Source organism: Arvicanthis niloticus, chromosome 14 (assembly GCF_011762505.2).
Source record: "Arvicanthis niloticus isolate mArvNil1 chromosome 14, mArvNil1.pat.X, whole genome shotgun sequence".
In the NCBI taxonomy this organism is placed as follows: domain Eukaryota; kingdom Metazoa; phylum Chordata; class Mammalia; order Rodentia; family Muridae; genus Arvicanthis; species Arvicanthis niloticus.
The window spans coordinates 41,911,052-41,929,206 of record NC_047671.1 but is presented as its reverse complement, the minus strand read 5'-3'; the positions used below and the strand labels follow the sequence as shown (position 1 = coordinate 41,929,206).

At 40.7% G+C, this 18,155-nt stretch overlaps 1 non-coding gene across 1 annotated transcript; it reads left to right on the top strand.

The window, feature by feature from the left end:
• The first annotated feature begins 7,811 nt into the window (after positions 1 to 7,811).
• On the top strand, positions 7,812 to 7,942 carry LOC117720245 (small nucleolar RNA SNORA17). Its single transcript, XR_004608273.1, has one exon. It is a non-coding gene; the product is annotated as a small nucleolar RNA SNORA17 (small nucleolar RNA).
• Positions 7,943 to 18,155: the final 10,213 nt, after the last annotated feature.

Genomic DNA, 18,155 nt, shown 5'->3' with positions numbered 1-18,155 from the left:
ACACTTCCTTCAAGAAGGCCACACCTCCTAATCCTCCCCAAACAGTTCCACCAAGTGGAAATCACATATTCAAGCATATGAACCTAAGAGGACCATTCTTATTCAAACCACAATGAGCATCAAGAAACTACAGGAAAAAAACAAACAAACTCCTATTAAGACATTTGGTAAGCAAAGGAATACTAAGAAAACATCAAACGCTACAAATTCAGCAAAATGGCAGCAATCAATTAAAACATTTTAGTAATAACTAAATACCAATGACCTTAACTATTCCAGTGATAGTATCAGATTAGACCAAAACACAGGCTCTTTCTTTTTGATACCTCCAACAAACACACTTCACCACTCAAGATAGACATCACTTTAGAAAGAGAGGAGGGGCAAAGGTATTCCAAGCAAATTCTAGGGAACATGGTAGGAAATAAATAGAACTCTGTCTTCTAACATTTGATAACACAGACTTCAAACCAACACAGATCAGATGAGATAGCAAAGGTTATTTCATACTTCATACTGATCAAGGACACAATCCATCAAGAAGACAGTGCCACTCTAAATATATATGTACCGAAAACAGATGAACTCCAAACCAGCATACAGAAGGAAACAATTAAGCTCAAGGCAGAAATCAATTGCATAGCCCCAGTGAAACAGCTCAGCAGATAAAGGCAGTTGCTAGGAAAATGTGACAACTTGAGTTCAATCTGTGGGACTCATAACGTGGAAGGAAGAACAAACTCCAGGAAGCTGCCCTCCAACTGCCATGTGTGTACCATGGCCTGTATGAACACACATCACACAAGTATATATGTGTTCAAAGATATACACCAAGTTATAAAGAATTTAAAACTTGAATTGGTTCTTTGAAAAATATAAAAGATACTAATAATAACCTCCTCTGAGTCAGATAAAAGACCCAAAGTTAATATTTAGAGATAAAAAAAGAAGACATGAAACCAATGTACTGTAGAGGGACTTAAGGACAAACCTCAAATACCTAAACTCCAATAAGTTGGAAAATCTAAAAAAACTTGATTAATTTCTAAATGCATATGACCTGCTAAATTTAAAACAAGAAAAGATAAAACATGTTAACAAGGAGCTGGAGAGATGACTTAATGGTTGATAGTGCTTCCTGGTCCTGCAGAGGAACTAGATTCAGTTCTCAGCACCTACATGGTAGCTCACAACCATCTAAAACTTCATTTCTAGGATCTCCAATACCCTCTTCTGACTTCTGCAGGCACCAAACATACAGATGATGCACATACGTATATACATACAGGCAAAGTACTCATATACATACAATAAATAAATCTTGAAAAAAATTAAATAGATTTATAATAAGCAACAACATTGAAAGAGAGGGAAAATGTTGCTGGCTTAAAAAATAGCCCAGTTCTGCCGGGCGGTGGTGGCACACGCCTTTAATCCTAGCACTTGGGAGGCAGAGGCAGGCGGATTTCTGAGTTCGAGGCCAGCCTGGTCTACAGAGTGAGTTCCAGGACAGCCAGGGCTACACAGAGAAACCCTGTCTCAAAAAACAAAACAAAAGAAAACAAAACAAACAAAAAAATAAAACAACACAAAAAAGCCCAGTTCTAAATGGATTCAACCCAGAATTCCACAGAAATTAAAATAAAAAAAAATCAATGTTTCTCAAATTATTCCATAAAACAGAAAAGTAGATCAGGAATGCTTTTGATCTCTGTTTTACAAAGCTAGCATTATTCTGATAGCTAAACCAGCTAAAGATACAACAAAAGAAAAATCATAAGCCAGTCTTCACAACAAACAGATTCCAAAATTCTCAATAAAATCCTTACAAAAAGAAATTTTAAAAATCAGAAATATTACCCATCATAATAAAGTCAATGTCATTCCAAGATGTAGGACAATCCAACATGTAAATCAATAAATGCAATCCACTGTATAAAAGGACTTAGGACAGAAATCAGAATCATCCTAACAGATGTAGAAAAACATTGACAAAATCTATAATCCCTCCATGATTAAAGCCTAGAGAGAGGCTATAGGTAGAGAGACCATGTCTAGACACAATAAAGGTCATATATAATCCTATAGTAAACATTCTGATCATGGTAGTGGTGATGTTATCAAGGCAAGCCAATCAAATTACATAGAATAAACCAATATATTTCTTTATATTAACTCATTTTAATAGCACTATCTAAAATAATAGAAATCTGGCAGAAGCATAACAAATTTGAGAGCAGAGAACTGACATGTTCTAGAGACATCAGAATATGCTATCAATTCCATTCTGGACCATACCTTATCCCATGAATCACCATGCCTCCATTCTCTAGCCCTCAGGTCTGTACCAAAGACCACTCCCTCCTGGGTCATATTTACCCAAGTAAAAATATGTGCAGTAGAGGGTGCAGGGGTTGTACTTCTTGGAGCTTCATAATTTCTACAAGTCAGCTTTTCTCAGTGCCTTTGAGGATAGTGAGAACTGCCATCTCCTCTCCAGAGCACAAAACCAGACCTAACTAAGCTCAGAATTTCTATCTAAAACCAAGTTTGTTTTGTTTTCAAGAACAAATAGACCAGAGACCTGGGAAAACAAAGCAAGCAAAAGATGTGGGTGTCTTCTCTTGACCTTCTTTTCCCTTGACAGTTTGAGCTGCAGTTTCTAATTTTACAAATACAAACACTAATACATGCTACTTTGCCCTTGGGGACAAGCAGAGAGACTGCTACACTCCTGCACTACTCAAGACCTTGTATGACACCAACACTAAAAGAAACAAAGAAAGGGTGGGAGCAGAACCTTTCTCCCTTGTCCTGACTAAATGCCTTTTAATACTTTACCTAAACAGAGTCATTAACTGCTACACAGTTAGATGGCTGATAATTAATGCATGTTAACAGAATTACTTGTGGGATAGAAGGAGACTTGAATAATGTGGTTATTAATATAAGATACCCTGTTGAATTACCAGGGGGAGAAGTAGCAGTGTGGGGGGGCGGGATTATGTTCTCCTTTCCCCCACAAAATTGACAGTCCTGGAAATTTCTTAGGGTTCTTGATATCTCTACTGATAGAAAAATAAAGGTATAGAACCCAAATGAAGAAAGTGGCATTTTAAATAAGCCAAATGCACACCATAGTCACCAAGATGTCTTCATGGAGTGACTCCAGTCTTGAGTCATCCATTCCTCAGATAGTTGGCATCATATTTGTCAGGATGGTACAGTCACGATGTTACTCTGTGGAAACTGAACAGACAGTAAAGACTAAGTGGCATTCAGAGGATTTGATGATCCAAAATTCCAAGCAGCCATTGTGTCCTTTACAGTGTCCTCTGGTCCCTCTCATTCTTGAACAGTGAGCCTTTGCAGGGAGAAAAGCACATAACATAACCACAAATTGAAATCTCTAGTTGTTGACTAAACTACCTGTTTAATTATAGTGCAAAGGAGCAAATGCTCCTTGGAGTATAAGAAAGCTGACGATTCCTGGAGGCACCATCAGGCAACGCAAATGAAATTATTCCCTGTGTCCCTCTCATGTACAGTAGGGAACTAGACATTAACAGTTACCAGAGGGAAGTTCTGGAGCTCTAGCCCATGTGGCTACACTGAAGATAGTTTGCTGATGAGAAATAAAATCTCCCAGGCTCGCTATGGGTTCTTGTTCCCATCTTTTAATTCATATATGAGATATTAAGGTCTTACTTTGAATTTGAGATACTAATGAAATACTCTTTAAAAACCACTAGAACTTACCTTTTCAGGTAGTGAAAAGACTTCAAGGAGAAATTAGAAAACAGGAGCAGGTACAATCTTAATGGGAGTGTTCAAAACCCTTTCCTCAATTTACTCAGCACTGGCAAAAATCACACGGTTAAATTAAATTATTATAACTTTAAAAGGTATAAACAGTTTTATACTTAGTAAACTCTTTAGCAAACTTGATGGTCTCCATTGATAATGGGAACAAGCACGTATCAAGGACCACCATATTTAAGGAACCTACTAGTTCTGATAGGGAGATGTAGAATAAATAAGCTTACAGAGACAACATCAAGAATGAGGGTTCAAAAGCTAGAAAGATAGCTCCGCAGTTAAGAATACCAGCTACATCTTACCAAAAGCAATCTATACATTCAGCGTGATCCCCATCAAAATTCCACAACAATTATTTACAGGTCTTGAAAGAACAATTCTCAACTTTATATGGAAACAAAACAAAACAGATTAACTAAAATGATCCTGAGCAATAAAAGAACTTCTGGAGGAATCACTATCCCGACCTCAAGCTGTACTACAGAGTAATAGTAATAAAAACTACATATATTGGAATACAAACAGTCAAGTGGATCAATTAAATTGAATCCAAGACCCAGAAATAAACCCACACACCTACAGACGAAGGTGAATTTGAATTTGACAAAGATGCCAAAATTATACAATGGAAAAGGAAGAACATCTTCAACAAATGGTGTTAAGTCTAACTGGATGTCTGTATGTAGAAGAATGAAAATAGATCCATACTTATCACCTTGCATAAAACACAAGTCTAAATGGAGCAAAGACCTCAACATAAAACCAGACATACTTAATATTAAAGAACAGAAAGTGGGAAATAGCCTCAAACTCGTTGGTACAGCAGAAAACTTCCTGAACAGAACACCAATGGCTCAAGCACTAAGGTCAAGAATTAATAAACAGAACTTCATGAAAATGAAAAGCTTCTGTAAGTCAAAGAACACTGTCATCAGGACAAAACAACAGCCTACAGATTGGGAAAAGATCTTCCCTAACCAACATCTGACAGAGGGCTAATATCCAAAACATATAAAGAACTCAAGAAGTTAGACACTAACAATCCAAATAACCCAATTAAAAATGGGGTACAGAGCTAAACAGAGAATTGTCAACAGAGATATCGTAAATAGCTAAGAACTTAAAGAAATGTTCAGTGTCCTTAGTCATCAGGGGAATGCAAATCAAAAAAGTCCCACCAAAATGGCTAAGATTAAAACCTCAAAGGACACTACATGCTGGCATGGTTGTGGAGCAAGGAGACCATTCCTCCACTGCTGCTGGGAATGTACACTTGTACAACCATTCTGGAAATCAATTTGGCAGTTCCTCAGAAAACTGGGAATACTTCCCCCTCAAGACCGAGCACTCCTGGGCATATAAGATGTTCCACCATATTACATGGACACTTGCTCACCTATGTTCATAGCAGCTTTATTCCTAGTAGTCAAAACCTGGAAACAACCTAGATGTCTCTCAAATGAAGAATGGTTACAGAAAAGTGATATACCTACACAGTGGAATATTACTCAGCCATTAAAAACAAGGACATCATGAATTTCAGAGGCAAATGTATGGAACTAGAAAATATCAACCTGAATGAGGTAACCCAGACCCAAAAGGACATGCATGGTATATACTCACTGATAAGTGACTATTAGCCATAATATATAGAATAACCATCAACCAACCAACAGACACAAAGAAGCCAAATAACAAAGAGACCATAAAGGAGGATGGTTGAATCCTTTTAAGAAGGGAAAACAAAATAGACATCAGGTCTATGGAAGGAGAGAACTAAGTAGAAGGGGATGGGGAAATGAGAGGATATCATATGTAGGGAGAGCAGGGAAGAGAGAAGGAAGATTGGCTGTGGGGTGGGGACAATCTCTAGGGTGTGTCAGAGACCTGGGATGGAGAGAGGCCACAGGGGATTTATGGGGGTGGCTCTAGCAAAAATTCCTAATAGTGGGGTATATGGATTCTGAAGTGGCCACCCACAAAGCCTTCATCCCAAAAAGTGTCCTGACTACAAGATGTGCAGGGACAAAGACAGAGCAGAGTCTGAGGGAATGGCCAGTCAATGACTGCCCCAAATTGAGACTCATCCCATGGGCAAGAACCAATCCCTGACACTATTAATGATACTCCATTATTCTTGGAGACAGGAACCTAGCATAACTGTCCTCAGAGAGGGTTTACTCAGCAGCCAATGGAAAGAAATGCAGAGACTCACACCAAAACAGAAGATAGAGCTCAGGGAATTTTACAGAAGAGTTGGAAGAAAGATTGAGTGTCCTGAAGAGGAAAGGGACTCCACAGGAAGACCAAACAGAGTCAACTAACCTGGACCCTTGGGACCTCTTGGAGATGGAATTACCAACCAGAGAGTGAGCATGGGCTAAGCCTAGGCACTGCACATATGTAGCAGATGTGCAGGTTGGTCTTCATGCAGGTCCCCCAAACAACTGGAGCAGGAGCTGTCCCTGAATCTGTTGCCTAACTCCCTACCTGTGGATCCCACTTGTAAATGAACAGCCTTGTCTGGCCTGTGGGAGAAGATGTGCGTAGTCCTGTAGTAACTTGATGTGCAGAGTGGGGGTGGAGGGGTGTAGAGAGGTGAGAGGTGGCACAGGGGGTGTGGGTTTGACACAGAGGGGTCTTCCCCTTCTAAGGGGAATGGGGGAAGGACTTACATAAGGGGGTACTTAGGGGAGAGAAAGGGCTGGTATTGGGTTGTAAAGTGAATAAATAAATACATTTAATTTAAAAAAGAATAATGGCTGCTTCTTCCAAATGGCTCAGATTCCATTTCCAGCACCCACATGATGGTCCACAGCCATCTCTAACCCCAGCTCCAGAGCATATGACACCCTCCTCTGGATTCTTCTAGCCTTGCCTGCACAAGGTACACAGATGTACATCTGCATATGCAGGTAAAGCAATCATATACATATAATAAAAATAGTTATGTCATCTTATATCCTAAAAACTTGGTAACAAAGTAGTTTTTAAGTGTTATCACTCAAAAAAAAAAAAGGTAGCTGTGTGAACGAACAGATATATTACTTAGTTTGATGTAGGAGTCATATGCACACTAAATATATACGTACCAAAACACTATGCCACCTGCTTTATGGAAAAAATTGTAAATATAAAAACAAATGAGAAAAATAAGAGATCATTCTAGTTATTCTATTCGGATCAGATGTTTGCACTAAACATCTGCTATAAACTCAGGCACGAACTAGACCAACACATATCTTTTTAAGATCATGAACTTGAGAATTCTGACACATTCTCCAAACTCAACTTCCACACTGCCTATGCCAAATGAATGAGAGTTCAAAAGCTGTACCTGATAGGCCAGCACAGCACTGCGTAGTCTACAGCAGGATTTTACATGCCAATCAGGCAGTGGAAGGAAGGTTATAAAACAAAGAGTTCAACCGAAGCCCAGGAGTTGAGTTCAGCTTGTGCTCACAGTGTTAAATGGCTAAGATCTGAAAAGGCGAGATGGAACTTTCCACACAAGACTGTGAGGTTTGGCAGAGGAAATCAACAGGAAGCATTATACCTCCTGCTAGGATGAAGGCCTCGCTGAGACCAGCTGCATCTATCCTTCTCGTCAACTGTGTGTTCTCAGCATTTTGAATAGCGACTTGAACCTCCATAAGTTTATAATGGATGACTTCTTTTCTACCAATCAGCAAGCTCGGCCTTTCCGCACAAACAAACTAGAAAGAAAGGAAAAGAAAGCAAACGCTGTCGAAAGAGTCATTCCCCGCCCCACCCCCACTTCACCTCCCCCTCATAGCTGAGAGCCTGTGGCTCTAGGGATGATTTTACTGGTGGCTTGAGAGATGGGAGAAAAACACTGCAAGGGGAAAATGAGCTTAGACAAGCATGAAAAAGTGGGAGAAACCGAGGGCTATGCCCAAGATATGTCTGTATTACATAAGCGAACTGAAAAACCACATCGCAAAGTAGGGTTGTTAAAAAGTAGAAAATTAACTGCCCCTAGAGGCATGGCAGGTGTGGCTGCTATGTCACATGTGTGACGTAGGTGTCAGAGAAGAAAAAGGCTATGTCCATGCTCTGTGTTCTGATCTATAGCCATCTAAATGATCAGTAACCTAACGGTCTCTGAAAAAAACGAGCCTGAGACAACCTCCGATCTAGCACTATGCAGGCCCCAACGACCAACACTGGGAGAAAGGTAGAGACTAGAAGAACCCTGCCTGGGATTAAAGTCCTGGGTAGAAGTGAGCCTGAGACAAATGACCTTCACATGAGACCACTGAGGTGGGCTAAGTGAGGAACAAACCTGAGAGGACCACCAGACTGCCACCATGCAGCCTTAGACAGGGAGCTAGCCTGAGATGACCACCAGTTGGGTACAGCATAGGCCTGGAGAGGAGCAGACCATAGCTGAGATGACCCCTGCCCAGTGCTATAATGCATGGGCAGGGCACAGCACTACCGAGACCACTCCAGACACTCAGAGACCCAAGGCACCTCTAAGAGAAGTGATAGAGAAATGGAAGAGAAAAGAAAACAGGAGGATGTGAGCACAGTGAAGAGAGGCAGAACTGGAGACTCAATCAGTAACACTCAAAGGTAGTAAGGAACCACCTAATTTAAGTAGCTGGTGATGCCTTCTGAGACCATGGTAAGTCCTGGCCTACACTGCCACTGGGGAACACATCAGGGTCCATGGATCCCAAACTACAAGATCTCCATGATACACCTGCAACAACAGGATATGCGAGAGGAGTCTCAGAGAGACTCCAGTATTGATAGAGTAGCAGAAGCCAGAAGCCTCTGTAAAGACTCAGGCCACTGGGTCATTACAATGCAAGCATTACATTTGCAAGCAGAGAAGTGTGGACAAAGGGCTGTACTGTAGGACACACTGTGAGACACTACAGCTTCCATAGTGTTTTTTTTTTTTTTTCTCTTTCTCTCTGTTGGAGGGAGGTTACAAGAGTGGAGGGCAGGTACAAGGAGAGGGGAAGAACAGGATTAGGATCCAGGATGTGAAATTCACAAAGAACAAATAAAAAGTTACACACACACACACACACACACACACACATACACACACATACACAAATCAGAAACCCTAACGTAGTTTTGAAAAGTGAAACATTAGAAGCAAAACTGGAATCAGAACAAAGTAATATTGAGGGGAAGGGATGCCGCTGTTTAGAAGCCTTCTGTGGAGACTGCAGGAGGCTGAACCTGCTCCATTGCCCTTGCCTTCCATCTTGGAAGAAACTGCCTCTTCTGGGCCAGGATCATTGAGACAAGAGCAGTTTACTGTGGCCATGGGTCCTTACAGTAGGTTAGAGACCACCCACTCACCACCATGCTGTCTCCAAGACTCTTAGATACCACCAATACGAGGTTTGCGTGCTTTGCTTTACTTCATTAGAAAACCACGAAAGAAAGAAATGTGTGCACACATGGTGAGAGGGCTGTATAGCCACGGTTACTACGCTGGGGATTTCCCCTGCTTCCAACTGAAATTGGGTTAATTGAGAAGGGCATGGGGAAATACTGGAGTCCAATTAACAAAACCTAAATCTTCCAATTAATAAAGTAATTGTTAAATGGCTTAGGGGTCAGCACTTAGAATTTTAGGGGAAAATTAAAAGCACTTGTTTCAGACTTTGTTTGAAAACGTTGTAAAATGCTTTGAAATGCTGAGGGTAGCCATGACAGAGCACTTGCTTGGTATGTGGGGGCCTGGGTTTGATCCCCAACAGTGTGTGTTAGGGGCATCATTTTCACCCTTGCCTAGTTAAAGGGAATCTATAAGTGGAAACAGAGATTTAAGAAGGTTGGGAGGGAAGCCGCACACTTGTGTGCTGCCCTGAAAATTCATGTTTTGAACAGTGAGCACACTTAGAGGCCATTCCTGCCTTTGAACCTGTGTCGTCAACTGGTGTCGGAACCTCTGCCTAATGCTTTTACCCAGATCTCAGAGCCCATCCTGAACTTCTGTCATCTTACTGGGATTTTTAGTGTCAACAATTATTAGCCCCATATGGCACCGTTCCTCTCGGCTGTCTGCAGTTTGGCAGCATGAACAACTACTACTTCTCTTATGGTTTTAAAATAAACATATGATCTGTAGAGAAGGCCCAGAGAATGAGGACATAGGAGAAAGGTTGCTCCTGGGAGCTTGGCTTCCCAGCAAAGACTGATTCATCCTACCCATGAATGCTTGCAGCTGTACCAGAGAGCATCCGTGAGCTCAGAGGGTTCTAAGACAAAGCTTACCAGAGCTAAGATATTCTCCATAGTCCCTGGACCAGGCTTATAGGCATCATGAGGTAGATACTGCTCCACAAGAGTAGTCAGTCCTTGGCATCATAGAGCAAACCACCATCTGCCCCCTCCTTATTCCCTGCACAGTGTCCTCCATGGTTCCAGAGGGAGGGTGTATATATATATATGAAGGAGATTGGACCTATAGCAGCTTTGAAATCTGCTGGCAGTGGATAGGTCTCCAGTGTGGCTCATAGCTGGACCCATACAGGCCCTTCTTCTGTGGCCTCTACAGATACCAGAGCTGGACTGTGGGAACCCATATGACATTGTACTTATCCTGTGGGACCTCACTTGCCTGCACAAGGGTCTCCTTTTACTTATACTATGTTTATTGATTCTGGAACCAGCCTGGCTTTTGTTTTGGACACAGCTTTGACAGAAGGAAGGCCCAAACTATGGCAGAGTAGGCACTGAGACCATCAGTGCCCTTACAGAGTATTGCTAAGATATTCCCATCTCTGAATTTAAAAATGTGTAACTACCTGGAAATTCTCCATTCTGGGACATTCCAAATTGCTTCTTCCTGGGGCTGAGAGATGATTGGATATGAAGCTAAGTCTTCTCTGTGAAGGAAGGGAAAGGTTTTCTATTCTAAATAATGCTATCTATTAGTGCTGAAAGCCCTTAACCAGTGTGAAGTCTTTGGTATTAACTGTCTTTCCCCTCCCCCCAAACTCTCTTGTGGTTCTTAATACTAAAATTCTTCTCTTGAAGGAATAGAAAAATTGGGTATTAGCCAAAATCATGGAGGAGAGGAGAAAAAAAATCACATATTTTTTTGCTTCAAGCTATGTCCTTGTTGGTGTCTAACATTTTTCCTGTTCTCTGATGGTTCATTCTTATAGATGGGGAATTACAGGCAGCTGCTGGACACTCACACATTTGCTCTTAAAGTCCCCTACTAAACACACTGATAAATCCTCCCACATGAAAGGGGGAAAGCTCACATAATATCCATCAAGATTTGGCTAATTTGCTTTCTAAAATCAGGCCTCTCTAGAAGATAGGCAGACAGTGATGGGTGGGCATTTTCTGTTAAGTGCCTGTCTAAACTCTTGAGTATGTCTTTCAGTGAGATTTCCATAGATAAAATGACCAGGGCCAAAACTCTAACTGTGATCCTGAACTATATCTGAATTGATGACTCCCCCCACCCCCACTCCCCCGTAGAGTACAAAAGAAACTTGAACCACAGCTTTGGGCCTCATGTCACCTCTATATCAAAGGCAGCCCTGAGCAAACGGAGGCTCAGCCGCTCAAGTGTAGTGCCTGGCACGACTGCTGGAAAGTAATAAGAGAAGTGTCAGGGAAGACTGGAGGGAGCAGAAGCGATAATGAGCCGCGTGATCCCAGCCCCCAGCAAGATTAAATGTGCAAGCGGCATTCGTCTCTAATTAGACATTTGTATCCTTCACTTTCAAACCCTAAGAAGCTTCCAAAAGGAGTGCCATGCTTGCCACTTTCTCTTCTTGTCTTTCACAGATTGGAAAGGCAACCCCCCCTCTGCTCGTATGGGGGGGGGGGTGCGCTCAATATCCCCTCCCCCAAGTGAAGTACTCCCATGGGCTTTCCTTCAGCACGGCTCACTGCTCACATGCCGAGATTCTAGGAGGGAAGACGTATGTTCAGTGTTTGCATCTTAAACCCAAAGAATGTCCTCCATATGGTCCTGGCAGCCTCAGACAGCAGGAACATTCTTCTGAGGTTTCTGAATGCTGCTTCGTAGACACAAAAGAGGAGCAAATCCTCAGGACTTACTTTTGTAGGTTATAGGCAAATGCTTCACGTTTCTCATTTTGAGACCACAACATTCGCTCTGCTTTCTCTTCCCTCTCCTTGGCCTGAGAACACAGTTGTGCTGGTCTGAGTGAAAACGGCCCCCAGAGGCTCACATGTTTGCACGCTTTGCCCCGAGTTGGTGAACCGATTATGAAGGATTAGGAAATGTAGCCTTGTTGAAGAAGGTGTCATTGGGGTGGTCTTTGACATTTCAAAAGCCCATTACCAGGCCCAGTGTTTCTCAGTCTCTCTCTGTCTCTCTGTGTGCTTATTACCTACTGATCAGGATATAAAGCTCTCAGTTACTTTTCCAGCACCATGCCTGCCTACCAGCCACCGAGTTCTTTACCATGTTGATAACGGACTAACTCTATGAGGCTGTAAGCAACCCCCTAATTAAACTCTTTCTTGAATAAGAGTTGCCTTGGTCATGGTATTACCCTTCATAGTAATAGAACAGTGACTAAGAAAAGAATAGTATACAGTTCTTTTCTCTTTTTTTCCCCATTTTTAGACAGTCTTTTACTAAGTGGCCCTGCCTAGACTTCTACTCAAAAGCCCTCTGCCTCATCCTCCAGAATACAGGAATCACAGGTGTGCACAACTATGTCTGGCTTAACCTGTTTCTACTACTTGCTCTCTGAGAGATGCCAGTAGCCATGAGTGGTTCCGAGGGGAGAACTGCTGGACTCTTGCCGAGGGAGTAAAGAACAGAAGTCTGTGCTCCCTGGCCAGTGTAACAACTCACAGGTTGTTGTAACTCACTGGCCTCAGAGACCAGCTAAGGTCCGAGCTTTGGACTCTGATTTCCTTCTTTTCAAGATGAAAAACTGAAAGAACGGAGAACACTGAGCCAGCAGACTTTTAACCCAGGCTTCTGGCAGTGGCAGGTTTGCATCCCTAATCTTAAATCCCCAACCCAAAGTGCTTCAAATCCAAATACTTTGAGAGCTAGCATGACACCTGTCTTCATGAGATGAATTGCAAGCACATTAAAGGTACTGTGTATAGTTATTTTCAGGCTCTGTGTATACGCTGCATCTAAAACATGTGATTTCACTTTTAGACCTGAGACCAATCCCCAGGATATTCCAAAGAAATCTGAACTTCTAAACACATAGGAGCTACTTGACCTGTATCAGCATGACTATGGGAAGCACCTGCATGCACAGGCACACACACATGCACACGAAAACACACACAATATATGTTATGGAAATTTTAAACTAAAAATAGTGACCAAATACAAGCAAAGAACTGTTAGAAAAATTTCTGAGCAACTGGAAAAGGCCTCAGAAGATCTAGAGTGAGGATTAGATAAATGGCTCAGTGCTTAAGAGCACTTAGAGTTCCTACAGAAGACTGGAAGTCTCTCTTCAGCACCCACATCAGGTAAATGGCAACTTCCTAAACCTCCAGTTCCAGGAGATCTGAGATCTGGTGCTCTCTTCTGGCCTCTGTGGGTACCCACTCATATGTCCACATATACACACAGACAGATGCAGGCACATAAAATAAAACCTTGGGTTTTTTTGATCTTTACAGCTCTAGAATCTATGACCATAAGATTATGTGCTTCTTTTAAAGAACAATGCTACCTGGGATTTTTCTTCATCTTGCTCTCATCACAAACCTTTTTTTTTTTTTTTAACTCAGTAAATGGCAAGTCTACTTTTCTATATTAGCATATATTAATAGTGTAAAGTAACAGGCTTCATTGTAACATTTCTCTTCCTGTATTCTAGTTTTCTCCAATTTTCTAAATCCCTTCCATCAAAAAAAAAAAAATGTTACTACTTGTCTCCCTGAGGTTCGCTTTTTCACTTAGTGTTATGATCCCGGTTTCATCCATTTGCCAACAAATGACACAATCTCATTCATCTTTATGGATGATAAACACCAATATGTATTTGCATTATCACTTATCCATTAATGGACTCCTGGCTGGCTCCCTAACTTAGCAATTGTCAAGAGTGTAATAATGAACTCAGGTGTGCATGGGTGTTTCCATAGTAAGCTGACTATATCTCTTAACTATGTTGAAAATGGATATCCAGATTATGTGGTAGATCTAGTTTTAGTTTTATTAAGAATCTTGATACTGACTCCATAAAGACTGCACTAATTTACTTTCAACCAACCATATACAAGGGTTCCCTTTCCCCAGGACACCCTTTTCCACTGTGTTTATAGTTTGCTTAATGGTAAACATTCTGACTGAAGTGAGACGGATTCTCAGAGTAATTTTGATTTGCATTTCTCTGATGGCCAGTGATGTTGAATTTTTTCATGTATTTATTGACAATTTGTACTTTTTTAAAATTCATTTTATTTTGTGTATGTTGTGGTCTTAAGTAAGCTCTGTGTGTGTCTGTGTGTGTGCCCACGTGTCTGTGTGTGTGTGTGTGTGTGTGCCTGTGTGTCCGTGTGTGTCTGTGTGTCTATGTGTGTGTGTCTGTCTGTGTGCAGGTACATGTGGAACTCCAAGATAAACATCAGGTGCTGTCTTTTACTAGCGCCCCACCTTTATTTTTTATGTCAGGGTCTCAATGAGCCTGAAACTAATTGATTCTGCTGTTCTCCTAGCCAATGACCTTCAAGGATATACCTGCCTCTCTGCAGCCACTCCAAGGCTCAGGCAACAGGCATGCTTTTATAGCGTGCATTTTAGTGACCGCGACATCTCTGATTGCTGTTATTTCCCAGGCTATAAGAATCCTATGCAGAATGTCATTACCTGTGCTTATATCTTAAAATTTTCCCTATTTTCTTAAAGTAGTTTCAAAGTTTCAGTTCTTACAGTAAATACTAATTTAATCTATCTTCAATTGATTTTTATTTAAGCAAGAGATAAAGATCTAGTTAGTCCTGTGCATATGTATATCCTGTCTTGCCTACAACATTTGCTGAGGTTCTTTTTACACACACACACACACACACACACCAAACTCCTGTCACCTTTTCAAAGAATTTATCATCATAACTGCTTCAGTTTATTTCTGGGTCTTCTTATCTATTCTATTGGTCTATGTGATTATTTTGTACTAGTATCATGTTGGTTTTGTTACTATGGCTCTGTAATGCAGTTTGAAGGTGGGCTCTTTGCTATCTCCAGAATTGCTCCTGTTTTTACTCAGTGTTGTCTTAACTATTCATAATTTTTCATCTTTCATGTTAATTGGTTTTTTTCTATTTCTGTGAGTGTCACTGGAATTTTTATAGGGATTGAATTCAATCTGTATATGACTTTTAGTAATGAAGGCATTTCAGCAATATTGGTTCTGCTAATTTATGAGTATGGGAGGTCTTTCCTTCTGCCATCTTTTATCCTTTACCAGTTTATCGTTTTTCAATGTTTGGGATTTTAATATTTTCATTAAGTTTATGTCTAAGGTTTTGTTTTTTCTTGGGGTTATATGAACAGGATTGTTTTCCTGATTTATTTTCAATAATCGTTTTTACTTTTGAGATAATAATATAATTATACCATTTTCCCTTTCCTTTTCTTATTCCAAACCCTCCCATATAGTATTTAAATTTCATGGCCTCTACTTCTTAAATTGTTGTTGGTTTTGTTGTTGTTTGTAGTGATAGTGGGTGTGTATGCATCCCTAAATACAAAAAATATAACTTTCTGTGTCTGTATAATGTTAATTGTATGTATAACTCCTTTCTCCTTGGCAACTCTATTCTTTCAATTACCTATATCTTAAATTAGTAATCTCTCTGCTAATAAATGGAAGGTAACACCATTTTGTACCCACTATCAGGTCCTGCGTGTTTTTCCTTAACAGGCTCATTGACTCCAGCATCCCTGCCTTGGTCATTACATAGCCTAAATATCTCCCTGTTTTCATTGCTAGCATACCCAACAATATACATATATTATAACAATAGACAGAAAAATTATTTTGACATAACATAGCTTGTATCACTTTGGGGCCTCTAGTGGGTATTGTCTCACTCCTAATTAAACCCAAGCCATCATATGACCCAGCAAAACCTCTTAGTTTTGACATGATTCTTGCTTCCCTTTAATCTCCTAGCCCCTCCAGCCATTCTCCCTGATGCAGGAACAACAGCCTCTTGGCTATTCCTTTAACAATCCATCTCAGGGTCTCTGTCCATAGAGTTTTTCAAGTTTTCCTTTGCTACTGAAACTGCTTCAACAATCACCAAGTGTCATCCCACTGCTGGTACTCCCAAAACCTTTATTCTGTCCTGTATTACTGTGCAGTTTTTATGCCATATGACTTATATTTGTTTATACTTTCTGACGTCTCCTCAAAACCAGCCACAATAGAATATAAGTTCCATGAGGGCAAAGACTTTGTCTGTGCAATTTCCTGGTAATCTTCTTGCCAGAGAAATACCCATCAAAGTGGGAACTCCTTCTACACCATGAAATGAACAAATGCACTCAGGATATGATTAATGACTACCCTCTCTAGAATGAACAAAACACTCCCACATTACTAATGAACAACTCCAGTGTCTGTAGTTGATGGAATAGTCTAAATGGGACTGCCTGATGGAGCTTGTATTTTATGGGGGAAATGACTAGGGGTGATATTTATTTATTTATGATGGATAATCATAGATAATGAGAATGGGAAATAGAATAAAAAGGTAGCTAAAGAAACAGATAAGACAGTGAGTGCTTAAAGCAGACTGATCAGGAATTGCTTTTAGGAGAAATCATTTTAACTGAGACCTGAATGATGCAAAGGAGGCAGCTGGGGTGGGAGAGAGAGAGAGAGAGTCTAATTCCAGATAAAAGGGAGAACAAAGACCATGGCATCCATATGCATGGAACACAGTACTGCAGGGGAAGCAGCGATATGAGAGAGCATGGGAGATAAAAAGAATGAAGTACACAAGATCACAAAATACTACCATATTGTTGTAAATCTATGGGAAGGCACCATGGAGAGTAGAGCAGCAAAATTTGCATTTTCAGAGATGGCTTTAGTTTCACTGTGGAGTGTAGACTTTGTAGGTAGCAAGAGTGGAGCCAGCTAGGAGGTTGTCTGCAGTTATTCAGTAAGATATCCCTGTGGCTTGCACCAGAGAGAAAAAAAAATACCTGCACAGACTACAACAGGGTGACTTGAATGACTCTGGGTGCATCTCAGCTCATGCCAGTCAGATGTAGTAGGACCTTCAGGAAATGGGTTCTACCTAGAAAACAGGTTACAGGAGCATGCACTGGAAGTGACCACTAATCCCGTGGTCTTTTCTTTCTCTTTCTGCTCTCAACACCAGATATGAGCCCCTTCATTCTCCTTTGGTCCCCTTGTGCCTCACTATAGGCTCCAAAGCAACAGAGTTAGCCAATCACAACCTCAAACTATGAGTCAAAATAAACCTTCTATTTCTTATAAATTGATGTTCTCAGGTATTTTTCCATAGTGATAAGATGTTGAATGGCGCTGTAGATTTACTTTCATGCTAAAAGGCACAGGTTTATCAGTTAATATGTAAGGCTAGCATGGTAAATTTCCCATGTTATTACCCTTGGTGGTAGTTTTCCATTTTTAGTTGAATAGAAAAATGGCTGTTACATAATAAACAAATTAATATAAATAACATATGAGAAGATTGGGAAGTGAGATGAAAAATCCCTACAGAGAAACCCCAACCATAAATGAAAAAAACCAAAAAACCAAAACAGACAAGGCTTAATCATCTTCCCATTCTTTGCCAGCCACAACAGTGTAGAGACCACACTACTGAATGTCTCTAATAAGCACTCATGTGAAGTTCCATTAAAAAATCAAGTCCATTTATATCTAGGAGAGATCCAAGCTACTGCAAGTCCATAACATATGGCAAAATACACCATCGTCTGGGCCAAAATCTCTTTCAGGGTAGATTAATATAGACATGGCGTGACCATGTAAGATGGGCAGAAAACCAGGAGTCAGAAAGCCTAGGCTCCTAGGGGGTTCTGTCAAATACTGAAAAATTTTGACCTTCCACTTTCTTACTCATAAAATGAAAAAGAAATTTTCAGATGATCTCTAATGTTCCTGCTATCTTCTAAACTATGTAGTTCTGGAGGTAGCAGGAAGACCATTTGAACTTACTACATTCCCCAGGAAACAAAGGAGTGCCTAAGACATCTGTGTAGACAAGCAAGTACTTAAATGATGGTGTAGACAGATATAATGCATACAAGGAAGTTTAACAAAATAGCTCACATGATTATGGAGACTGGCAAGTTCAAAGTCCATGGC